The sequence below is a fragment of the Triticum aestivum genome, chromosome 3A, assembly GCF_018294505.1.
Source record: "Triticum aestivum cultivar Chinese Spring chromosome 3A, IWGSC CS RefSeq v2.1, whole genome shotgun sequence".
NCBI classification, from domain to species: domain Eukaryota; kingdom Viridiplantae; phylum Streptophyta; class Magnoliopsida; order Poales; family Poaceae; genus Triticum; species Triticum aestivum.
The window spans coordinates 64,745,670-64,773,088 of record NC_057800.1 but is presented as its reverse complement, the minus strand read 5'-3'; the positions used below and the strand labels follow the sequence as shown (position 1 = coordinate 64,773,088).

Below are 27,419 nucleotides of genomic sequence, written 5' to 3'. Positions count from 1 at the left end.
TGCGATAGTCATAATCCAATCATGTCTATGCTCAACGCAAACACCAAATAACAATTATTTAGGTTTAACACCAATCTCGATGGTAGGAGCGTACGATATTTGATCAACCTTGGAAATACTTCCAACACATATCGTCATCTCACCTTTTAGCTAGTCTCCGTTTGTTTCGAGTTACTAACACTTAGCAACCGAACCGGTATCTAAAACCCTGGTGCTACTAGGAGTACTAGTAAAGTACACATCAACACAATGTATATCCAATATACTTCTATCGACCTTGCCAGCCTTCTAATCTACCAAGTATCTAGGGTAATTCTGCTCCAGTGGCTGTTCCCCTTATTACAGAAGCACTTAGTCTCGGGTTTGGGTTCAACCTTGGGTTTCTTCACTAGAGCAGCAGCTGAATTGCCGTTTCATGAAGTATCCCTTCTTGCCCTTGCCCTTCTTGAAACTAGTGGTTTCACCAACCATCAACAATTGATGCTCCTTCTTGATTTCTACTTTCGTGGTGTCAAACATCGCGAATATTTCAAGGATCATCATATCTATCCCTGATATGTTATAGTTCATCATGAAGCTCTAGCAGCTTGGTGGCAATGACTTTGGAGAAACATCACTATCTCATCTGGAAGATCAACTCCCACTTGATTCAAATGATTGTTGTACTCAGACAATCTGAGCACAAGCTCAACAATTGAGCTTTTCTCCCTTAGTTTGCAGGCTAAGAAAATCGTCGGAGGTCTTATACCTCTTGACGTGGGCACGAGCCTGAAATCCCAATTTCAGCCCTCGAAACATCTCATATGTTTCGCGACGTTTCAAAACGTCGTCGGTGCCTCAACTCTAAACCGTTTAACTGAACTATCACGTAGTTATCAAAATGTGTATGTCAGATGTTCGCAACATCCACAGACAACGTTCGAGGTTCAGCACACTGAGCAGTGCATTAAGGACATAAGCCTTCTATGAAGCAATGAGGACAATCCTCAGTTTACGGACCTAGTCCGCATAATTGCTACTATCAACTTTCAACTAAATTTTCTCTAGGAACATAACTAAACAGTAGAACTAAAGCGCGAGCTACGACATAATTTGCGAAGACCTTTTGACTATGTTCAGGATAATCAAGTTCATCTTATGAACTCCCACTCAGATAGACATCCCTCTAGTCATCTAAGTGATTACATGATCCGAGTCAACTAGGCCGTGTCCGATCATCACGTGAGACAGACTAATCATCATCGGTGAACATCTTCATGTTGATCGTATCTACCATACGACTCATGCTCGACCTTTTGGTCTCTTGTGTTCCGAGGCCATGTCTGTACATGCTAGGCTCGTCAAGTCAACCTAAGTGTTTGCATGTGTAAATCTGTCTTACACCCGTTGTATGTGAACATTGGAATCTATCACACCTGATCATCATGTGGTGCTTCGAAACAACGAACTGTCGCAATGGTGCACAGTTAGGGGGAACACTTGAAATTTTAATGAGGGATCATCTTATTTACTACCGTCGTCCTAAGCAAATAAGATGTATAAACATGATAAACATCACATGCAATCAAATAGTGACATGATATGGCCAATATCATATTGCTCCTTTTGATCTCCATCTTCGGGGCTCCATGATCATCATCGTCACCGGCATGACACCATGATCTCCATCATCATGATCTCCATCATCGTGTCTTCATGAAGTTGTCTCGCCAACTATTACTTCTACTACTACAACTAACGGTTAGCAATAAAGTAAAGTAATTACATGACGTTTATGTTGACACGCATGTCATAAATAAATTAAGACAACTCCTATGGCTCCTGCCGGTTGTCATACTCATCGACATGCAAGTCGTGATTCCTATTACAAATGATCAATCTCATACATCACATATCATTCATCACATTCTTCTTGGCCATATCACATCACATAGCATACCCTGCAAAAACAAGTTAGACGTCCTCTAATTGTTGTTTGCATGTTTTACGTGGCTGCTATGGGTTTCTAGCAAGAACGTTTCTTACCTATGCAAAACCCACAATGTGATATGCCAATTGCTATTTACCCTTCATAAGGACCCTGTTCATCGAATCCGATCCGACTAAAGTGGGAGAGACAGACACCCGCCAGCCACCTTATGCAACTAGTGCATGTCAGTCGGTGGAACCGGTCTCACGTAAGCGTACGTGTAAGGTTGGTCCGGGCCGCTTCATCCCACGATGCCGCCGAATCAAGATAAGACTAGTAACGGCAAGATAATTGACAATATCGACGCCCACAACTACTTTGTGTTCTACTCGTGCATAGTAACTACGCATAGGCCTAGCTCATGATGCCACTGTTAGGGATCGTAGCAGAAATTCAAAATTTTCCTATGTGTCACCAAGATCAATCTATGGAGTCATCTAGCAACGAGGGAGGAGTGGATCTACATACCCTTGTAGATCGCGTGCGGAAGCGTTCAAGAGAACGGGGTTGATGGAGTCGTACTCGTCGTGATCCAAATCATCGATGATCCTAGCACCGAACGGAGGGCACCTCCGCGTTCAACACACGTACGGAGCAGCAACGTCTCCTCCTTCTTGATCCAGCAAGGGGGGAGGAGAGGTTGATGGAGATCCAGCAGCACGACGGCGTGGTGGTGGAAGTAGCGGGATTCCAACAGGGCTTCGCCAAGCGCTGCGGGAGGAGGGAGATGTGTCACGGGAGGGAGAGGGAGGCGCCAGGGCTTAGGTGCGGCTGCCCTCCCTCCCCCCACTATATATAGGGCCAAGGGAGAGGGGGGGCACAGCCTTGGCCCTTCCTCCAAGGAAGGGTGCGTCCAGGGAGGAGTCCATCCTCCCCAAGGCACCTAGGAGGTGCCTTCCCCCTTTAGGACTCTTCATTTCCCTTATCTCTTGGCGCATGGGCCTCTTGGGGCTGGTGCCCTTGGCCCATATAGGCCAAGGTGCACACCCCTACAGCCCATGTGGCCCCCCGGGGCAGGTGGACCCCCTTGGTGGACCCCCGGACCCCTTTCGGCACTCCCGGTACAATACCGATAATGCGCGAAACTTTTCCGGCGACCAAAACAACACTTCCCATATATAAATCTTTACCTCCGGACCATTCCGGAACTCCTTGTGATGTCCGGGATCTCATCCGGGACTCCGAACAACTTTCGGGTAACCGCATACTAATATCTCTATAACCCTAGCGTCACCGAACCTTAAGTGTGTAGACCCTACGGGTTCGGGAAGCATGCAGACATGACCGAGACGTTCTCCGGTCAATAACCAACAGTGGGATCTGGATACCCATGTTGGTTCCCACATGTTCCACGATGATCTCATCGGATGAACCACGATGTCGAGGATTCGATCAATCCCGTATACAATTCCCTTTGTCTAGCGGTACGATACTTGCCCGAGATTCGATCGTCGGTATCCCGATACCTCGTTCAATCTCGTTACTGGCAAGTCTCTTTACTCGTTCCGTAACACATCATCCCGTGATCAACTCCTTGATCACATTCTGCACATTATGATGATGTCCTACCGAGTGGGCCCAGAGATACCTCTGTCACACGGAGTGACAAATCCCAGTCTCGATTCGTGCCAACCCAACAGACACTTTCGGAGATACCCGTAGTGCACCTTTATAGTCACCCAGTTACGTTGTGACGTTTGGCACACCCAAAGCACTCCTACGGTATCCGGGAGTTGCACAATCTCATGGTCTAAGGAAATGATACTTTACATTAGAAAAGCTTTAGCATACGAACTACACGATCTTTGTGCTAGGCTTAGGATTGGGTCTTGTCCATCACATCATTCTCCTAATGATGTGATCCCGTTATCAACGACATCCAATGTCCATGGTCAGGAAACCGTAACCATCTATTGATCAACGAGCTAGTCAACTAGAGGCTTACTAGGGACATGGTGTTGTCTATGTATCCACACATGTATCTGAGTTTCCTATCAATACAATTCTAGCATGGATAATAAACGATTATCATGAACAAGGAAATATAATAATAACCAATTTATTATTGCCTCTAGGGTATATTTCCAATAGCACTATCATAAGACACCCAAGTTAATTACAAAGAAACAAAAACCCTCTACAGGGCGTGGAACCGTATTGGAGGGATGGCTCAACGGACCCTGCAAAATTCATAATACAGCGGATACCATACCAACACATAGCCTTAGAGCATGTTGGGTACTCCGGCAGGTGGCCAAAAGTGGTGAGGATCTTCTCATCCCAGATGCCACAGAGCACCATCCCGGGGATAACAATACGGTATTAACAGTCTTTGAAACCTTCGCATCAAATAATAGGCGCAAGCGAAAACTCCACAGCCTTGCCGAAATCTGCCACGTGGCAGCAATAAATCCATGGAATGACACGGCTATTACCTTCAATACCAGTGACGAACCTAAATTCCGAACAGCCTGAGCACCAGTTGCACTGGTCCTCAGTCCAATTGTGGACAGCTTTCAACTCACCAAAGTACTCAAGGACGGCGGCAGTGGATTGAACCTCATCTATGAGGAAACTCTTCAAAAAAAATGGAAATAGACTGGAACAGCATTGAGCAAAGCAGCACAACCTTCAGAGGAATCATCCCCAGTCGGGAATCACGCTGTGTTGGGAAAATCACACTAGATGTGGTATTCGGCACGATAGAGAACTATAGGTCCGAAGAAATTACATTCCAAGTGGCCCCGTTCAGTAGTGGATACCACGCCCTTTTAGGGCGGGAGGCGTTCACGATCTTCCAAGCCATACCCCATTATGGGTACATGAAGCTCAAAATGCCCGGGCCCAACGGAATCATCACTCTCGCTAGTGATCCGGACACAGCACTCCGCGCCGAAAACAAAACAGCCGCATTGGCCCTCGAGGCATTATCCGAAGCCCTTTCGGCCGAGGAATTAACTGCGCTATGCTCCACAGTGGATAGGGACAACGTGATACTTGACAAGAGATCCAAGTCCACCTCTTTTAAACCAGTGGATGAAATAGTCAAATTCCAAGTCCACCCAACGGACCCTACAAAAACAGCCTCCATCGGGGCACAGTTAAACCCCGCCGTGGACGCCGCACTACGAGAGTTCCTGCGCGAGAATTGGGACATATTCGCCTGGCACCCCTCAGACATGCCAGGAATCCCACGCAGGCTGGCCGAGCACAGCCTCAATATTCTAAAGGGATTCAAGCCGGTCAAGCAGACTCTTCGGCGTTTCTCTGAACCTAAGAGACAAGCTATGGGAGAGGAACTAGCCAAGTTATTGGAGGCCGGATTCATTAGAGAAATAAAACACCCGGACTGGCTAGCAAACCTGGTGATGGTACCAAAGAAGGACAAATCCTGGCGCCTATGTGTCGATTTCAAGGACCTCAACAAGGCTTGCCCAAAGGATCCCTTCCCCCTCCCCCGCATTGATCAAATTATCGATGCTACCGCAGGACACGATTCATTGTGTTTCCTCGACGCATACTCCGGCTACCACCAAATCAAGATGGCGGAGTCCGACCAAGCCGCAACGGCATTTATCACACCATATTGCCCCTTCTGTTTCAACACAATGCCTTTTGGGCTCAAAAACGCCGGCGCAACATATCAGCGCATGATTCAGACATGTCTGGAGAAACAGATCGGCAAAACAGTAGAGGCATACATAGATGATGTGGTCGTCAAAACCAAACACGTCGACTCTCTAATAGACGACTTGAGGCTCACATTCGACAACCTCCGAACATACGACATCAAGCTCAATCTGGAAAAATGTGTTTTCGGCGTACCAGCCAGAAAGCTCCTAGGTTTCATTGTCTCCAGTAGAGGAATTGAAGCAAATCCGGCCAAAATCCGAGCTCTGTCACAGTTGGCTATCCCAACGGACCTCAAACAAATCCAGAAATTAACCGGATGTGTGGCGGCTCTAAGCCGCTTTATCTCCCGCTTAGGAGAAAAGGCATTACCCCTTTATTGCCTCCTTCGGTGCACCAAACACTTCGAGTGGACGGACGCTGCCACAGCCGGATTGGAAGAAATAAAGCCATACTGGCAACCAACCCAATCCTGACCGCGCCAAACATCGGCGAACCAATGATGTTGTACATTGCGGCAACTCATCAGGTTGTAAGCGCAGTGCTCGTTGTCGAACGAGAAGCGGACGGACATAAATTCCCCCTTCAAAAGTCGGTATATTATGTATCCACTGTCCTCACTCCATGCAAATCACGGTACCCACATTATCAAAAGATAGCCTATGCGGTATTCATGGCATCCCGGAAGCTGCGACACTACTTTCAAGAGTGTTCAATTACAGTAGCCTCAGAAGTGCCACTTAATGATATTATAAACAACCGCGACGCCACGGGCCGGATTGCCAAATGGGCCATTGAGCTCCTCCCGTTCGACATAACATACAAACCCCGGCGAGCCATTAAATCGCAAGTATTGGTCGACTTTGTCGCCGAATGGACGGAAGCCGAACTCCCTAAAGAGTACGGCACATACTCCAATTGGATCATGCACTTTGACGGCTCCAAAATGCTGGCTGGTCTGGGGGCTGGCGTCGTCCTGACGTCCCCAACCGGAGATACAGTTCAATACGTACTATAGATACTGTATACAGACTCCAACAACGCAGCCGAATATGAAGCCCTGTTACATGGTCTCCGGATGGCAGTTTCCATGGGCATTCAACGCCTGGAGGTGCGTGGGGATTCGAACCATGCAATATCCCAAATAAATGGAGACTCGATGCCAAGGATCCAAAGATGGCGGCCTATCGCAACACCGTCCTAAAGATGTCAGCTTGGTCCGAGGGGCTCGAATTTCACCATGTGGCTCGAGAAAACAATCAGGCGGCGGACATCCTCGCCCGCATCGGCGCAAAACGCGATGCGATCCCCCCCAACATCTTTTTGGAAAGTTTGTTTAAGCCATCCGTGGTATGGGAAGGGGACACCAGTAACAATAGTCCGGACCCAACCAAAATGCTCGATACCGAACACTCTGACATAATCGGAGGCTCTGCCACCGAAATAACACCTTCAGCCCACGTAATAATGGACATCATCGCCCCGTGGACAGAACCATTCCTGGCCTACCTAACTAGGCAGGAACTTCCCCAGGACCAAAATGAGGCATGCTGCATAGTGCGGCGATCTAAAGCCTACAGGGTCCATGAGGGAGAGCTGTATAAAAAAGCACTACCGGAGTCCTTCAAAGGTGCATCTCCAAAGAGGAAGGGCGGAAACTTTTGGCAGAAATTCACGCCGGACTCGGCGGCCACCACGCTACAGCCCGGGCCCTTGTAAGCAAGGCCTTCCGTACAGGTTTTTATTGGCCAACAGCCCGGATAGATGCACAGGACTTGGTCCAACGCTGCGTCGGTTGCCAGCTTTTTGCAAACCAAAGCCACATGCCACCCACCGCCCTCCAAACAATCCCCATTACCTAGCCCTTTGCGGTCTGGGGGCTTGACATGGTTGGACCCCTTAAAGGGGGAACCCATAAGAAAAAATACTTACTAGTCATGGTGGATAAATTTACCAAATGGATAGAAGCCAAACCTGTTAAAACGGCCGAATCCGGACCGGTGATAGACTTCATATACGGGGTTGTACACCGTTATGGCGTCCCCCACAGCATCATCACTGACAACGGCACGAACTTTACGGCCAATGAGGTAAAACTCTGGTGCAGCAACATGGGCATCAAGCTCGATTATGCTTCTGTCTATCACCCACAAACTAACGGCCAAGTTGAGCAAGCAAATGGTCTTATCATGAGCGGCATCAAACCCAGATTAGTGCGGTCCTTAAAGGAGTCTAACACGCACTGGGTAGAGGAGCTCGACTCCGTACTCTGGGGGCTGCGGACCACACCGAATCATACTACCGGATACACACCCTTCTTTATGGTGTACGGCGCAGAGGCGGTTCTGCCCTGCGACATAATTCATGACTCACCTCGAGTGCGCATGTACGAAGAAAGAGAAGCCGAGCTCGATCGGCAGGATAGTCTGGACACCCTGGAGGAGGAGCGCGACGTGGCAAAAGCCCGTTCCGCATTCTATCAGCAACAGGCTCGAAGATACCAAAGCAGAGAAGTACGGGCCAAAACTTAGAACGTCGGCGAGCTAGTTCTATGCCTGCCGGAGAATAAAAAGACCAAGCTTGAGCCCAAATGGGAAGGTCCCTTCATTATTGACCAATTTCTGACCGGTGGAGCGTACCATCTGCGGGATGCATCGAATAATCGACTTGAGCCGAACCCATGGAACGCAGCCAGGCTCCGAAGATTCTACGCCTAGTGCCGGACTCTATGTTCGTCTCCTTCCTCTGTCCATTTTTCGCATATACATTATCTGTCTTTTTCTCTTTCTTTCTTTTAATCTTTCTCAAGGCCTTCAAGGGCCAACTTGTGCCTTGCTTGCACACTATTGACGCGCTAACCGCGCTCATTATACCTCGGGGCTTCTTACACAGAAGCTTAATTATTTATCTGGGCTTCATGCCCCGCACATGTGTTATTCTTCCGCATGTACCTTTTCTTCGCCATTATATGCATCGATATGACTTAAGTTTTGGCCAAGCTGGGTTGCCTGGCTCTTGTATTTATGCCCTACGTTCCCGTTAATTCGGCTAGGGCATAAGGGGATCACCTCTGCGATTGTTACTGCCGGGTCAGCCGGATGTGTACCTCAGACTGGGTGAAGCCGAAAGCTAGCGTTCTTAAGGGAATATTCGGTCGGTGAACAAAAGATGATTTTTATTTATTTTCCATATGTGCCCCCAGATGTTTTTGCCTGCGTTTCCTCTCGCAGTCCGGACATGCACTTTAGGGCATGCGTACCCAGGGAAAGGAACCCTTAACGGAACTATTCTCCCTGGAAGATGTTTCTTACTACCCATGTAATATAACATAACTAGTTGGGTACTTGTCTGTTCAAGCACTAATGACCCCTACGCCTGGTTTCCACGCATACCCCGGTTCTTATATAACTGAGCGGGTATTCGGATACACTCCGGACTATCGGGTCCCGAGGTTGAAGCGAAAAGGTCCGCCATGACAAATGATTTACAATCCGGCTAGAAGGCATTATACATGTCACTTTAATTACATAGTCATCTAGACTGACTAAATTCCTCTTCTATACCATCCAACAGGCTGTCTAGCCTACAATCATGTTGGGAATACTTTGCGGCTAATTCTACTTGCCCATACACTAAGCTAACGGGGATCTCTTTCCCATCGGGCCCCACAGGTCCGACCTCGGCCATGTGGTTTGGGTCAGCCTTGGTATACCGCGTCTTCACCATGGCCGAGGCTTCCCTGGCACCTTGACGGCAGGCCGATATCTTCCATAATCGGAAGCGCCGCCATGCTCCCTTGAGCTTCTCCGCAAGCTCTCCAATGCCTGCTGGCAGGGAGACGGATGGCCACAAGGCTGGGTAATACCTTGCATCACCTGCCGAACTTGTTTGTGCAGTTGTGAGAGCTCGGGTAGAAGATCACCCGCAGACCTGGGCATCTCCTCCACGGGACGACCCGTCAGCATACCTGCAGACATAACTCTGTTAGACGGCTTCTCCGCCGCACCCTTTTAAGGGTTCGTTCAAGCACTTACTGAAAATGTCGCGTCGAAGCCGCTTATTCTCCTTCTCGGAGTCCACAAGCTGAGCTCGAACATCTTTTAGTTCCACGCTCAGCTTGATATTGGCATCTTGGAGATTGTTTTTCTCCCGCCTGACCTTAGTCAGCACGCGTTCGCCAGCCTTTAGCTGTCGTACGACATGCTGGTCCTCCGGATTCTCTCCGGAGTCATCTGCAATATCTATTATTAGATCTGCAGCAATGCCGCATGCTATATGGTACCTATCATTCTTTGAAACAAAGGTTACCAGCTGGGGACTTTTTAGGTTCCTTCAATGCAGCAACGGCGACCCGAAGTTGGGTCTTGCATTCCTCCAGCTCCTGTGACAGTCGAGTATTCTTCTCTGTAAGAACCTGCACAATAAATGATCCTTAAATCAGTTGTGCCAACTGTTTCAAGTCTCAGGGGCTACTGATACATATAATCGTCAGATTTGCTTACCCGTACATCCCTTACATACTGGTCTGTGGCTTTGGCTAGACCATTTTGAGCAGCACGGAGGTACGCGTCTCCAGAATTGAAGGCATCAAATGCCTCTGGTGAGAAGCAAGCGTCACGGAGTACGGCCCGGCGACGCCTATGATTCATGGCGCTCTCCACTTCTGAATTTGTAGCAGACAGTCTATCTGCATCCTCTGTAGGAGGAGTATCCGGCGTCCGCCCCATGTCGGCTTCCGCCTCTATGTCCGGCCCTAGAGCCCGACTGGTGGAAGCATGATCGGCAGCCTCGCCGGACATATTCCGGCGAGTGTTTTTTCTATTAAAGAAACATGGACGTCATTACATTTCGAGAAAGACGACAACCACGGAGCGGGGTTTTTTGTCATACCTCTGCGCCGGCGTCTCCGTCCTGACCGCCTTCCTTTTTGGCCTACCCGGCCTCGGTGCCTCTTGTTGGCGAGTTGCTGCGGGTTCGGCACGGCGTCCCGAATGCCTTCCCTGTAAAACACCATATGTATATGGTAGGTGAAGTGTCTAAAAGGGGATCCTAGTTTTTGGAGTTGGGATTTTGGTTTTTCTTACGTGCGATGCAGGGAGCAGTCCGGGATAGTTGGCCGTAATGGCCACCATGGCGTCATCACAGCTTAATTGATAGAACTGCCGGTCTATCAGCTCCACGAATATGTCCGGATCTTCTTCGAGTCCGGGACCGAGGGCCCGGTCAGGGTCCTCTGGTTGTGGAGATGGGCTGTTGACCTCCCTTATGGCTTTTCGCAGTTCTTGCCGTAAAATGGCAAGGTGAGTACCTATGACAAAGAATGCGGGAAGAATGGGAGTAAGGAGATATAACTCACCCAGCTTGGAGGGTTGTACATGGAGAATCCATCCCGTGGCTTGATGCGGATGAACTCCTCTTCCTCTCCCTTGAACAACTCGGACAGAATTTTTGCTAAAGCAGCAGCGGTGTCCGGACCCTTACGCCCGCAACGGGTGGCATCATCTTCCCCGTTAAAACGCCACAGGGGGTGCCCTTGATATTGAAGTGGCTGCACTCCCCGCATTATGCATATTGACATAACCTCGATTACTGTCAGTCCTGATTGAGCCGGCACTTTAATCCGGTTCATCAGGTAAAGGACTTCTCAGTTGTCTTCCTCCTGGGGGCTCTGTGGGCGCCAGCTTCGGCGTTTCTTTAGAGGAGCATTGTTGAACTGAGGAAGACCCCGCCGAACAGGGTCCGGAAGGGGGACGTCCTCCATATAAAACCATTCCGAAGGCCAGTCTTCGGACGTCTTCTTCGGAGTATCGGACAGGTATCCGGTTTCGGCGATGCGCCATATTTCGGCTACGCCCACTTGATAAAGTGACCCCTTCTGTGTGCGGGGGACGAGGCAATATAACCTTTTCCACAGCTTGAAATGAGCCTCGCAGCCCAGGAATAACTCACAAAGGGCAACATAGCCGGCGATGTGTAATATGGAAGCAGGGGTGAAATTATGCAGTTGGAGGCCGTAAAACTCCAGGAGCCCGCGGAGGAATGGATGAATCAGAAATCCAAGTCCCCTTAATAAGTAAGGAACAAGGCACACCCGCTCCCCCGTAGAGGGGCTGGGGAAGCTCTCCGCTTGCTCCCCGCCATTGTAGGTGGCGAGCCCGGCTCAGACGGGAACCATATATGTTGGAGGGAGAAATCCCTGGGTCTGCAGTTTGACTAATCGACTGTGTGAGACAGAACACCTCTCCCAATCACCGGGCTTAGGGCTACGGAGGCGAGAGGAGGAGCTGCGGTGGTCGACCATGTTGGAGTGGATTTTTCCGAAGCGCGCTCCGATGGATTCTCGTTGTGGTAGGATGGTATGGATTGGATCTAAGAATCCCCATCCCTTTAATAGACAATTTATTTATCTAGCTAGGGGCGAATGTAAAAATGCCCTGGCTCCTCGTATTCATTCGACGCGTGGAAGATAGCCCTTATTGGGCGCAGAAGCCAAGAAGTCCAACATTTATGGTGCCGGACACTACTTGACTAACATTCAAAATTTGGAGAAGAACCCGCCTTGCAATGCCAAAGACAATACTGCGTGTCAGACTTGACGTCATTGAATCCTGGTTCGGGGGCTACTGAGGGAGTCCTGGATTAGGGGGTCTCCGGACAGCCGGACTATATCCTTTGGCCGGACTGTTGGACAATGAAGATACAAGATTGAAGACTTCGTCTCGTGTCCGGATGGGACTTTTACTTGGCGTAGAAGGCAAGCTAGGCAATACGGATATGTATATCTCCTCCTTTGTAACCGACCTTGTGTAATCCTAGCCCCCTCCAGTGTCTATATAAACCGGAGGGTTTTAGTCCATAGGACAACATACAAACATACCATAGGCTAGCTTCTAGGGTTTAGCCTCTCTGGTCTCGTGGTAGATCAACTCTTGTACTACTCATATTATCAAGAACAATAAAGCAGGACATAGGGTATTACCTCCATCAAGAGGGCCCGAACCTGGGTAAAACATTGTGTCCCCTGCCACCCGTTACCATCTGCCTTAGACGCACAATTCGGGACCCCCTACCCGAGATCCGCCGGTTTTGACACCGACACACATCACTTCCGGGACTCTCTGCACTATTTATGTGTGTTGCTGGTGCTCCAACAAGAGATCACAAAAGGTGGACCACAATATGGTCATCCAGGACACACCTTCACTTAAGAGATTACTTGTAGTTGATCAACAAGGTCCAACAAGAATCAATGTCATTTCTGCGCCGAAATTGAAAGTGGCGGGCTACTCATCTGTCAAATACTACCACTTTCAGGTACAACAGGCGCCTTATATACCTCTCCTTGATATCAATGTTATCTCTAGTTTTGAAGATGTACGTTCGTTTGTCATCCAGCGAAGCTTCACCCAGACTCTGGGCACAGTGAAGGTCTTGGCACTAGAATCTGTCGTCCCCAACTTGGACCAAGTTTTCAGTTGCCTGAGATGCTTTCTGTGCCTGAAGAAGCTGTATATCGAGGTGATGTTCCTTTCCTATTAAATGTTAACCATAAGGGAGTTCAATTTTTTGCACCTTTTCCCAAGTTTACAATGACAATGTACTACGATTTCTGAAGGAATTTTGGAGGATTTTAGGACATACACCCCCACCCCATATGGTTGCTTCATTGATATGGTTACAATCGTCCATAAGCATTTCTCCTTTGGATTCATCTGTACTAGTTTTCTTAGGGAATTTTTCATCCAATCCAACCTCTTGTGAAGAAGGCTACATGTTTCTAGATTGTAATCAAATGCACATGTTAATCATGCCAGACCCAAGATGGCACATTGGTGCATTTTACAAATCCTGCAAACCAAATGGGCGTGTAGCAGTGTTCAAAACTGCATGTAGGCACTAACATGTTCTCTTCTTTTGCAGTGCATATTAGGACCAGTGGAAGATGTTTATAACGACAATCACATCGAGTGCCTAGATCTGCATCTCTCAAATATTACTTTGAACTCCTACCGAGGGACCCCACCAGAGATTACACTCGCTAGGTTCTTTCTTGCCAGAGCAAAGGTGCTGAGGGTACTGAGGTTGAACACGCATTTAATTAGGAAAGATCAATGGTATGATTATCAAAGCCGGCAGGTACTGCGGAATGGAAGTGCCTCCAAAAATGCCAAACTTCGTATTGGAAGAGCATATGGCAAAGCAATTGGAAGTTATTGTGTCAAACCCATATAAGACTTGTCAGCAGCTGATCCCTTTTCAGAAATGACGTAGCTTGCAATGTTTGAATTCAGGCGTTGTAATCTTTGAATTTGAACCTTGAAATATTTATGGTATTTGTTATATTGAACCGTTTATGTTCCCTTGTCTCAACGGAAACACTTCATCCGGGTGAACCGCATGTCGTACATCGCACACACGTTGATCTGGCTGACTGTTTTTTTGTGTGTTGCCTAATCACAAACAGTTCATCTGAGTGAACTGTATGCTGTACATCGCACACACCTTGATCTGGCTGACCGTTTCTTTTTGTTGCCTAATCACAAACAGTTCATCTGAGTGAAACGTATGCTGTACATCGCACACACCTTCATCTGGCTGCTCGTTTCTTTTGTTCCTCCTCATCGAAAACGGTTAATTGAACTGAACCGTATGCCCTGAATCACACACGCAACTAAAATCTCAACCGTGTTTGATGCATCCGTCATCGCAAACGTTTTGCAACTTTTTTATGGTCTTTTTACACCATCGTTTGCGATTATTGCATCGCACACAGTTTCGTCGAAGGGTCTCTGATCTCAGTGTCGCGTCAGCAGCATCTTGCAGTAGTGTCTTTCTCTCTCTCTCTCTCTCTCTCTCTCTCTCTCTCTCTCTCTCTCTCTCTCTCTGACGCGTCGGGCCCACTATCAGCCTCTCCACTCGTTCCCTAAGCGATACGAGTGGAGGCGTATTCCCCTAAATACGCATGGACGTCACCGCCTCCCTAGATTTTCTTTTTATTCAAAATTTAAATCATTTTGACCAGAAACTTTGACCAGCTATAACTCCTAATCTACAAGTCCAAATGAGTTGATTCTTTTTGCATTAGTTTTGTATTGGAATATTCTAGCAGCATACCAAATTTGAGGTTTTTCCTTCCTGTCTAGAATTTTTGATGAATTTCATAAGGGTTCTTGATATTTTGTTTTGCTATTTTTAATTATTTTCAGAAGGAGAAACTTGCCTTGAGGAGAACCAGGAGGAGTGTGACCCTCCTTTGCACTAAGGCAAACCACACAAATATTTGCATGGTGTCATTGCAATAACTATGATTTTTCCAACTTGAATATGATATATTTCATGCATTTAACCTTTTAATAAATATTGCTTATGTTAGTTCATTTGTTATGCTTGACTTGCTTAGATTGCTGTAGGACTTGAGTGCATGGACTAGTGTGATGCAGTAGAGTGATTTTGATAGTGTGACTATGGTTTGGTTATGATCAGTATTATTTCATAAATGATTTATCATTTTCACCATGCTAATGCCATAACTAAAAATGATTGGGTTAAAACCAGTGTATCTAAAATGGTTAGTGGTGCATGCCGAATGATTCTATGATGTTGATCCATTTCATTTCAGTGATATGTGGATATAGTTGCATGTCAGATATTTGCATGTTCATGGCATACTATGGCTCGAGATATTTTTTTCAAGTTAAACCTGATGATAATTCAACTTGAACATAATGTTGATCGAGTCATGGTGCCACCGAATCGAGCTTCCCAGTGCAACCACATTTGCCTTTATGGGAAGGCCTTTATTCGGTCCTTGTCATTCCTCTGGTCGGTGCCTCCAATGAGGGAACGTTATGGGCGTGTGGTAGCCTGGCCCAGTAAGCAGACATAACCTTGTCTGCCCGTTGTTGTTATGGTACCTTGTCCCCGTTTGGGACCGTTTATGTTTTGGCACGACGGTGGCCGTGGATGTCATGGGTCAACATCGAGGCCACCCATGACCTAGCCCAAAGGGGAGTTGGTCGGAGTGGCCTGGAGAGTGTCATGACAATGGGTTGGTTCTGTCGGAATGCCGTTGGTCCACCCGAATGGGAGTGTGAGGCCATGGATTCCGTGATGTGGGTACAATGTGCTAACCTCTATAGAGTGTGTGTTAAATCTATCGATAGCCGCGTCCTCGGTTACGGACCCAGTTCATAGTAGGTCACACCATGGATCAACATAAATAATTTAATCTTGCACACTAAAGTTATATGGTTGGCACTAGTTATGTGATGAGATTGTTGAAACCATGAAGATGGTTGTTGTTGGAACCAAAGATTTGGTTTCCGTTGTGATCCGGAGTGATCACCGTATTGATGATATTGGTTACAAGGTAACCCGTATGGTAAGGGAGTCCAAGGGACTCGTTGCACAAGGATGTTCATTTCATGAGTAGTATGTTGAAGCATTGCATTTAACCTGCCTAATTGCCATGTTATTGTTTGCCATTATGCTTTTACTTGTTGTGAGCTTGCAAGTACATTCAATGTACTGACCTGGCGTGTCATGCCAGCTTTCAGGAAAGTCTTACCTGATCGGAGTGCTTCCCGTGTCTAGGCCGTGTCCACATCGGTGTCCCTGTGCTATGGAGTTCCACTTCGTCGCCGTTCCGCTACCACATAGTTGTCGTGACCAAGGCCCCTTTCATGTTCATTAAATAATGTACATACTGTTCAGCCGCATCGTGTGTGCCGCTTGGCCTCACAATCTAATGTAATATCGAACCTATGTTTCCGCTAGCATCAATAAAACAGATGTTTTATGTACCAAGTTGTTGTTTGTTGCCAGAAGACTAGATCTCTGGGCTGGCAATGCAAGGTAAATTGGTTGCTCTGAGCCGGGGTGCCACACTATCTATATAATTTTATTGTTGAATCATCACCTTCTCAAACAAGCACCAGTCCTGAGAGCACTATTGCCATTCTCATGCGCTATGTATTGTTAATGTTGTGTGCATCATGACTAGATCTCTTCTACCATGAATTACAATGTTAGTCGTTGCTTGAACTTTGGAGGTGCTCTACATTTATGTTTTGCGGTCTCAGAAAGGGCTAGCGAGATACCATATTGTCATATTATATCATGATTGTTTTGACAAAAGGGCTGGCATTTGAGATATTTTATTATTGCTCGCTAGTTGATTATGCCATTGATATGAGTAAATATAATTTTTAAGAGTTATCATTTACATGGTTACTTGTGATCTTTGCTGAAAACCAAGGTATTATTTAAGCATATATATTGATACAAGAACAAAGGACTTTGTAAAAGTGTTTCTTTATCACTTTCAGTTTGTCAACTAAACTGATTGAGGACAAGCAATGAGTTAAGCTTGGGGGAGTTGATACATCTCCGTCGCATCTACTTTTCCAAACACTTTTGCTCTTGTTTTGGACTCCAATTTGCATGATTTGAACGAAACTAACCTGGACTGACGCTATTTTCAGCAGAACTACCATGGTGTTATTTTTGTGCAGAAATGAAAGTTCTCGAAATTGGACGAAACTTTTTGGAGACTTTTATGGAATATAAAAAAATACGGGAGCCAAGACCCAAAGGAGGGGAGCAACCAATGGCCCACGATCCACCAGGGTGCGCCCTGGTGCCTCGTGGGGCCCACGTGGCTCCGGTGACTCTAATCTCAAGCCTATAAATTCCTATTTCCTGAGAAAAAAATAAGAGAGAAATGTTTCATCATGTTTTACGATACGGAGCCGCCGCCACCTCCTGTTGTTCATCAGGAGGGCATGTCTGGAGTCCGTTTGGGGCTCCGGAGGGGGGATTAGTCGCCATCGTCATCATCAACCATCCTCCATGACCAATTTCATGATGCTCATCACCGGGAGTAAGTAATTCCTTCGTAGGCTTGTTGGACGGTGATGGGTTGGATGAGATTTATCATGTACTCAAGTTAGTTTTCTTAGGGCTTGATCCCTAGTATCCACTATGTTCTGAGATTGATGTTGCTATGACTTTGTTGTATGCTTAATGGTTGTCACTAGGGCCGAGTGCCATGATTTCATATCTGAACCCTTTATGTTTGCATGAATATATTTGTGTTCTTGATCCTACCATGCAAGTTATACGCACCTATTACGTGTTATGATCCACATACCCCCAAGGTGACAATAATTGGGATTCTTTCCGGTGATTACCATAATTTGAGGAGTTCATGTTTTCACTATGTCATCTATCGCACACATCTTGATCTGGCTGACCATTTCTGTTGTGTTGGGTAATCGCAAATAGTTCATCCGAGTGAACTGTATACGGTATATCGCACACACCTTGATTTGGCTGATCGTTTCTGTTGTTCTAGCTCATTGTAGATAGTTCGTATGGATCAAATGTATGCCACCTATTGGACATGCAACTCTAATCTGAATCGTGATTGATGTCTCCGCCCTCACACACAATTCGTCTTATTGGTGACAGTTTCATTATGATACCGCTTGTGATTCATGCATCGCACACAGTATCGTCAAAGGGTCTCTGATTTCATGTGTCACGTTAGCAGCATCCTGCAGCAGTGAACCTTAAAGGGTGCACTAAATGCACTTACAATTTCCCTTCAGTGACACCATCAGCCGATTTTCCAATTTGGCACTAAAAGCTACAACCAAAACTTTGGTTTCCATGCTGGGTTGGGGTGATGTGGGGTGTGGGTGGGGGCTCCATTGTGTGCCTACCATTTTACACAAACTAATAGTTTTTGTCACATGATGCATTGAGGGTGCCACATCACCAGCACAGGGAATCATAGGGGAAATATTTGGCTATTTATCCCTAGTGATAAATACTCCGGCCATGACATTAAATATGCATATTGAAATTAATAATTACCAAACATATGGTGGGTAGGATGGGTAAGAGTAAGGGGATACGCCTGGATGCTACTAAAACCTCACCTGGAGGTCATGTCCTTTCCTTTCAAACACCCACCCTTTCCTCTCATCCTCTTCCACCCCCCTTCATTTAGAAACTGAGGTAGATCTATGCAAAGAGACCACATCGACGATGCTTCCATGGTCACTAATGCGTTCTCCATCAGGTTGGTGTGTAAGAGGGGCCTCATATCATCGTTTTACACAAGTGTGTTCTGTTTTCAGATCTTCGTTTGTGATCAATAGGGGTTATGTGGCGAGCACGAGGGCTGAGGCACCGGCGGAGGGGCAACGTCCTTTGGGAATCGTAGATCTGTCGCCTATGAAGTCTCTGAGGTCCTCGTGGTGGGAAGACGAGCTTGCCTCCACCATGGCTACTATTGATGTCGTGGCGGTGCCGTCCTTTAGGAGGACACGGGGGAGGGAAAATCCACCACATATGAGATCCATATCTGACCTATGCTCCATGGGACCCCACTTGGAATTCCCCCCCACCGGTGATACCGAATGCAACAAGCAGACTGAGGCGGACGACGATGAGGCTCTCCGCACAATCGTGAGTCGGGTTAAGGAAGATAAGAAGAGAAAGAAAAGACTACGGGAGGCAGAGGCAGCAACGACTGCCACACCGGAGGGCAGTAGAGGGCAAACGGACAAAGGAAATTTCTCGGCAAGAAAGGTACGAGATCCACCAAATTCCATCCCAATCCTGCCTATCTTTTAGTATAATCATTCATATGTTTTTTATTGTGATTTTATTTTACTTTTAACCTACTTGATATGGATGGTATAACTAGTCAAATTTGCATCTCCATAAGACGAAGAATTGGAGCATGAATATTGGTTATGGTGGGGGCATTAGTTGTAGCTTTACATGGCGGTCGTCTCACCCTTGTAGAATGTTTCATGTAAGGATTGTGGGTACCCTGCCCAACTTAGTTGCTAATTCTGATCCATGTTTACTAATTCATGAACAAGGTTATAGGGGTCGATAGTTGCTCGCATGTCCATGATGATTTTATGGTTAAAGTTGTATGAGCTTGTGTTAAGTTCTAGTTAGGGTGATCACTGTGTTTTGTTTCTTGGGCATCAGCACAGTTTCTACCCTAAAACTATTTGGTATGTGTATATATTGTAATTTCATGCTTAAATTGTCCAAAGTGATTGGTTGGTATCAGTCTGAGTGAGGAGTTGCATGATACATTCATAAGAGAATCTATGAATATTTCACAAAACTTGCTGACTTCTATACTAGATGCTACTCATACACTTAACTAAGACTAAGAACCCATAAGCATAGACTATATTATGATGTCCTATAAACAAACAATGGTTGTATTAGAGAGAGGCCGACTGGTGCTACAACACCTTTACAATCTCCAAAGCCCCTAGAAACAGAGCTCTCTAGTTGATCATGTATGTGGTGAGCTTGTGGGACTGTGTTGTCAGCTGGTGTATGTTGTTTGCAAGCTTAGTTGGCCACCTACTAGTAATGTGAACATGCAGGACAACACTATCAGCAAATGTACATTGTTCATAGCTTAGTTGGCCCACTTGCCTACACTTGCATTTATCATCTTCTGTATCACACGTCACTGTGTGTGAGATGGGAGTGTAGATGGATGATCAGTGTCATGGTAGTCATGAATGTGGCTGAGGTGACACTTCTCCTCTTATCCTTTTCTTTTTATCAAAATTTTCTTGCCAAAGGGGACTAGCCTAAAGAAATCCACCCTTTTCCTTGCCCCGACATGAAGATCATAGAAGGACATCATAAAAGCTAGCACAATAGAGAAGTAATCCTTAACCAAATAATTATGGCACCTATACCTACAAGTCTTCCTTATCAACCACTACATGTCCTTTCTATCTTCTCTTCAAAATGTCCCCATGTTCTGTTTTGTATCCTTTTGGCTTCAACAAGGATTCCCAAATTCAGCACAAATAAAAAGGATGCCCAAATATCTCATTGTCAAATCACTAGAAGCAAGTAACAATCTTTTATAGCCTAGTTTATCTCTAGCATTTTTCCAAAAAGGAAAATTTTCACTTTTATGGAAATTAATTTATAATCCAACATTTGTTCAAAAGCAGACAAGATGAATTTCAAGTTATGCACACTCATATAACCATCTTTTTATAAAAATATAGCATCATTGACATATTGTAGTATATTGAAAACACCCTCAGTATATTCTACCGTAAGTCCTTTAATAATATTATTACCCTGAGCATTTCTCATCAATAAATCTAGGACATCAACAACCAAATTAAACAACTGGGGACATAAGTAATCTTCTCATCTCAACCCTGTATTAAAGTAGGGACCTATACAATCATTCATGTTAATACCCACATGCCCTCCTCTCATAGTTAACATGACTCGGTCACTCTTTACAATCTCCAAGCTCCCAGTAAACAGAGGTCTCTACTTGATCATTATTGTGGTGAGTGTTTGGAACCACACTATCTACCATTGTACATTGTTTCCTAGCTGGGTTGGCCCATTTGCTAATAACACATGGCCTCATTCAATATTTTCTGCATTACATGTCACTATGGGCGGGAAGTGAATGAGGACGGGCGATTAGTCCCATGGCGGGCACGATTGTGGATGAGGAAATGGTTCGTCCTCTTGCATTTTTCTTTTGATGAAAATTTTCCTTCCAAAGGAGACTAGCCTAAAAAAATACTTCATTTTTATGTGCATAGGAAGATCATAGAAGAACATCATGAAAGTTGTTATGTTAGAGAGAAAATATTGAACCAATACAACCTACCACCTATAGCTAAAGTTTTCTTTGCCAACTATTACATTGCTTTTCTATCTTATCTTCAAAAAAATTCCAATTTTTGTTTCATATCCTTTTGACATCAGCATGGATTCCTAGATCCACCGCACAAAAAAGTATCCCCAAACTAGTATTGGCCAATCGACAAAGGGGCAAGTAAAAATCTTTTTATAGTGCTTAGGTTTTCTCTAGCATGTTCAAAAAGAACAGAAATCACTTTTTCTGGAAACTATTTTTAAAACAAACATTTGTTCAAAAGAACAAAGTATGAGTTTCTAGTTATGTGCACTCATATAATCTTCTTGTAATAAAAATATAGCATCATCAATATATTGTAGCATATTAACACCACCCTCACTATGTTCTCCCATAACAACTTTAATATTATTAGTATCTCTAACATTTTCATGAATTAAGCTAGGGATTAGCAGCCAAATCAAACAACATGGGAGATAAGGAATTTCCTTTTCGAACCCCTCACCATCTAAAAATATTACAGTAGAGACCTATACAGTCATTCTTTTTAATCCCCACATGTATCCCTCTCATAATTTAGATGACCCAGTCACACCATTTAATAGAAAAAAAATCATATTTTATAATTTAAAACAAAAAGGCATTTTATTGTGGTGCAAGCTTGTTTAAAATCAATATTGAGGAAAATGGCATTTTTTCATAGTATGAATGGTATTTTGAGTATCATGTAAAACTAATCCTCCTTCCATAATATATCTCCCTTATACATATGTGATGTAGGAGAAACCATAACACTAGAGAAGATATAAAACATTCCCTAAACATATGTAAGAAGTTTGAAGCTCACATTGAGCAAACATATAGATCTAAGATTTGAATTTGTTTTGCCTCTTTACATTTGGGGACCAAATTAACAAGGCCATAATTAAGGCCAGACTGATCCAATTTCCCATAATAAAGTAGTTAAATAAAGCTTCCAAATCTCACATAATTAAATTCCAATTTCCTTTATAGTCTTATTGAGGTAAACCATCAGGACTACGCGACTTATCATGTGTCATTCAAAAACAACAGTTTTAAGTTCATCCACTAAACAAACTCTAGTTAATGTACTAAGGTTTCTCTAGGCACATCTAGAGTTATATTTTTCTATTTGTATGACCAAAAGGTTTTCATAGTACTTAGTATTATAATCAAGGATTTATGTCCCCCCTCAATATTTCCTTCCTTAGATCAAGAGAAGTGATTATACTTTTTCTATGACAACCATTTGCTTTAGCATGAAAATATCCTATGCTTCTACCACCTTCCAAATTCTCATTTTATTTAGTTCTTTGAAGACATTAAATTTCATCTTCCTTTCTAACCAGTGATATATTTGTTCCCAGTAATGGAAAAATATGATCTTGTTCAATTTTTAAAGGTGGGTTCTTGTAAATTATTCCTCAACTATAAAGCCTGCCATTCGACTTTGGTTCCATAAGGCAAGGTTCTTCTTAATTGCATAGAAATAAAGTCGTAGTGTTTGGGTTACCATATTTATATTTTCAAGAAGCATTCCTGATAAATATCAAAATCCCTAGCAACCATAAAGGGATCTTTACAGTCATGTAGGACTCTAGACAATTCTGCTAAGTAAGAAGCCTTGCCTTCTAACTGAGCATCTCCATAAATTTAACATATATCTCATATATAATCTTCATACATAGTTAATTTTTATGTAATATAGGCGATCTTGAATATCTAATTCATTAACAGTGTCATTAATGCCTAGTAACATACCACTAGATGGATATTATGATAATAAAAATCTTAGCCAATGCAAATGTTGTGAAGGTTAGTTTTAGAAAAAATCCATTATTTAATTTAAGCATAGGAAATCAATGTGTTTATCTAATTTCTGAGAAATCTAATTTTGGCCTCGCCGTAAAGTTCTCTAATATTCTAGAACATATGTTCCATCTTTATTCGTTTTCTTAACAAGCCTTTTAAATGGAAATCACATATTTCAAATAACAATTGGTTTGTGATACATGTTTCCTATTTTTCCTATCCGTAAAAGCTTGTTTTATTTGTTCCCGATGAGTTTATTATCTACCCATGTTACTATTCTCTCCATTAGGAAGTAATTCAATAAAACCATTTTATCCAGTATTAATTTAAAAGGACTTTGAATTTCGTGAGAAGGTACAATACAAGGTTTATTTACTTGCATCATCAGATCAAATCTAGTTTCTTTGAATGAGTTGATAAGCTGATATTGTGTTCTACAATTTTTAAGGAGTATCCAAGAGTGATCCCAACATGGGATGCAATATGGTCTAAATTTGCATTAAAAGAATTTCTCATATCAGGAACAATATCAACTCGAGTATCTTCTTAAACCTTGATTCTGACACACATTCTAAGGTTCTCATCTGCACATTTTCCCAACATTAATTCTCCATGTAGCTATTGTTTTGACTTTAGTAGCAGAAGAATCAATAGACTCACGGTAATCCAAATCAATTCTCCCACTGCAATCAACAACTAAATCATCTTTGTTTCATCATCATTTTTCATTGGTTTAGTCTCACTGCCAAACCATTCAACATTAATTAATCCATTCAATAGAGCTCCTCAGAGCTTGCTGTAACAGCTCATGTTGTCCCTAAACTTACTACTCTATGAATTTCTTCATTGCTTCCGTTTGGTGGGACTTTTTCCTCAAAAGCAGGTTGTGATGCATGTCTAGCAACACTTCCTTAGCTTTCCACAATTTGGGCTAAAGGTCTTAATTTACATTCGTACTAGAACTCTCCATGTCATCAGGTGTGTTATTGGAGGAAATATTAACAATATTAGTTGTGTGTCCATATTTTAGCACATCTTCATACCATTTCAGGAACATGCTCCCCAACGGAAGCCATGTTTGCAAAACCTCACTAATTCCCCCGTTTCTGCTCCATCATCGTGTTTAACAACTGCCACATTTTCCACATTAAGATATTTCACACTTGCCTCTTCATATCATCTATTCCCCTGTACCATCATTGATCCTCCATTGACTCCACTTCAAATCCAATGTCATACAAGAGCAACTATTTGGTAGTGATCTCAATAAATCCATGAATATTTTGAATATCTCTAACTCTCATTAGTAACCAAATAACAGTGTCATTTCCAATATGATCCATGTCAATCTCTAATACTGTACCAAGGGATTATCACACTTCACATAGGCCCATGAAGTGTCTCTGGGAACCTGACATTCTACTCAGTTTTGCCAAGATGTATGAAGTTTGTTGTTAGCTAGACACTCTCTAGTCTAGATCAACACATATATCAATGTATAGTGCCCAACAAAGATAATTGTCTAGATTTAGTCAGTTCAGCTAATTTTTCCTTGTTGGGTGATTTTGATCTTCCCTCCAAGTCCAACTAAAAATTACATAGAAGCCTTGCAATAACTATGTCTCATTTGACTATCTAGATAATGATCATGTTTAATCAAACATTTATCGCTACACACACTCCAAGTGTCGTAACTATCACACTTTCCAATAAAAGGTAAATGGAGAAAGTGGAATTGTAACAATCAAGAACAGAAAAAATAATTAGACTCCCGCGTCAATTATTTGGATTGGAATTAGGATCCTCTACTCTAGTCGTCCTCTTCTATTTCGGGTAGTACCTCAGCCCGTTCTTGCCTTCCTTTATTGAATCTATTAGTAGTTGAACTTTTTAACATATGCCTTTATTTACTCATTTATAGGCATCCCCTTCTCTTCAAGTAATTTCTGCGCCCGGTTCCTGATCAAGTGTTGGAAAAAAGCAAGAATACGATGCTTTGTTTTGAAAATAAGAAAAAGTATATATTATAGAACTTTCCGTTCCTTCATGATGATTTATTTGAAAATGGTATACATGTGGAAATTCTGATGTTTGTTGTTCATTTTTACATTTCATTTTTGTACTCGCAATTATATATGTATCTTAATAATGTTGCTTAATTTTGTAGGAAGCACTTGAAAATCCAAATTTGCTTGATGAACTAGATACTCACCGACCAGAGAAAACCAAGTCTTTACAACATCGAAGAAAAGAGAGAGAAACTATATCTGGGAGAAGGAATCATGGGAAGATGAATAATACTAAGAAGAAGAAGGTGGATACACAAAATTTTATTAACAATGATAAACCTGACAAAGTGGGAAAACCAAGAGATATGGGAAAATCTCCCCCTCGTTAGGGTATTCTAAAGTACATGAAGCACACATCTATGAAATTGGCCAAGGAGAAGCATATCAATTCAGAAGGCAAGGAAGTAATAGAACACTGCTGCAACTCAGTAAAGCGTGTCAAATTCTCAGAAATAGATGTTGCACTTGGCAGTAAGATGCAAAGACATGAGCTGCCCAAACGAGGAACTCTCCATAAGCTCCTCTTGGATGCTATGGCTTCTTCATCATCTTCATCATCATGTTCATCTATAGAAGAAGACAAATGCATGATGGATAATAGAAGTAGTTCTAATATGCCCAATGAAGCCTTCACTAAGACTACAGAAGCAAATAAGCATAGCGATCATGAGTACTCTATCGAGCCTACTAACAAAGAGATGTCTGCTATGATTGATCTAAATATTGCATTACCAGAATGGACTGGTTTTGACTGCAGGTATGTTTCAAATTTAGAGATCCCAATATTGAGCATACATGTGATGAAACTTTAAATTATTATTTTTGTGACAAATGAAACTCTAAATCATGGTGTCTTTGATGCAGAGAAAACTGGAGCCAACCACCCACTACTGACTTAGAAAATGCAGAGAATTCAAGTTCTGTAGGCACATGTTTGTGTGATGAGGCAATCAAAGTTCCTAACATAGACACGGTTGGTCCTCCATTGAGTTCAAGGGAACCCAATGAGATTCATCATGGTTGCAGTAATGTTTTAGTAAAAGATACTATGAATAAAAGGTGCTTATCCACCAATCTGAATCATGGTGATTCTAAGTTGAACCTGCAAGAGGGTAGTCCTTCTGCACGACAAACAATCCGTTTGATGGGTAACGATCTTGTAGTTTGCAAGACCAGTGGTGAATCATTTGTTGAAACTGCACAGAAACACACAGATAATTAACTTCCACCAATGAATATCCTAGGGAAAATGTTTCCTTACCACAAGAACATTATTGTTTCTCTTTACAAGCTCAAGATTTCCCTAATTTTGCAGTAAATTTGACCAATACAACTCAAGATTCAACATATCATTCAAGGACAAGCCAATACCATTTTGAATACAGGACTCAACATGTTCTTAGTCACATTGTTCCTGTAGCTAATGTTGGTGATCAATTGCCATATGAAAACAGGTACGAGCATTTTGCAAACTCACGGACCAATCATCCTTTTCTATCGGGGAGTCCACCCCTTCCCAACCATGGTAGTGCAACATCCCATGAGAATCTTCTGCCCCTTGGTGTTATTTCTCAGATCCTATTGTCCGGACCAAGGGGAAGAAAATTGCCCTCGAGGAGGAAAGATTGATGATCACCTCCATGGTAGAGACAAAGAAGATTAAGGAGCGAGAGCAAGCGCTCATGCTCATGGATGCTTCAATATTGGATGAGACGTCAAAACAATATTGGGAGCAAGCTCGTTGTGAGATCTTAGGAGTGCCAAAACATTCATCAATCTTGCCAAGATCAAATGTACTTGGGAACTGGAAGTAGCAATGTGGGTGCTTGATCTATTGTCAATGTTGCCTCTGGTTTCTTTTAGATGAACTTTGCTTTATGTTATTTCTACCATATGAACTACACTATTGATTTTGGTATGACTTGTGAACTTGTGTGATTTGAATTTGATTTCACATATTCATATTTGAAATTCTATTGAAATGTGTGCATTGAAACATAACATTTAATTAAATATCTTGTTGAGATGATGTGGGAATGAGCTCTACATATTTTTTCAGAAAGGAGGAATACCCCCGGCCTTCATCAAGCGATGCACACAACCATTTATTTAAATGAATAAAGTATCAAAGTATGAAAACAAAAGCAAATAAAAAACCAAATAGTGATGCACTGCCTAAACACCTATCCTATTGTTGGACTAACATCCAAACTGGTTGTATGTAGCCCAT

The 27,419-nt window shown here is 43.6% G+C and overlaps 1 pseudogene; it reads left to right on the top strand.

The window, feature by feature from the left end:
* The window catches only part of LOC123056788 (uncharacterized), a 62,219-nt pseudogene extending 35,216 nt beyond the window's left edge, over positions 1-27,003 (top strand).
* The last annotated feature ends 416 nt before the right edge of the window (positions 27,004-27,419 follow it).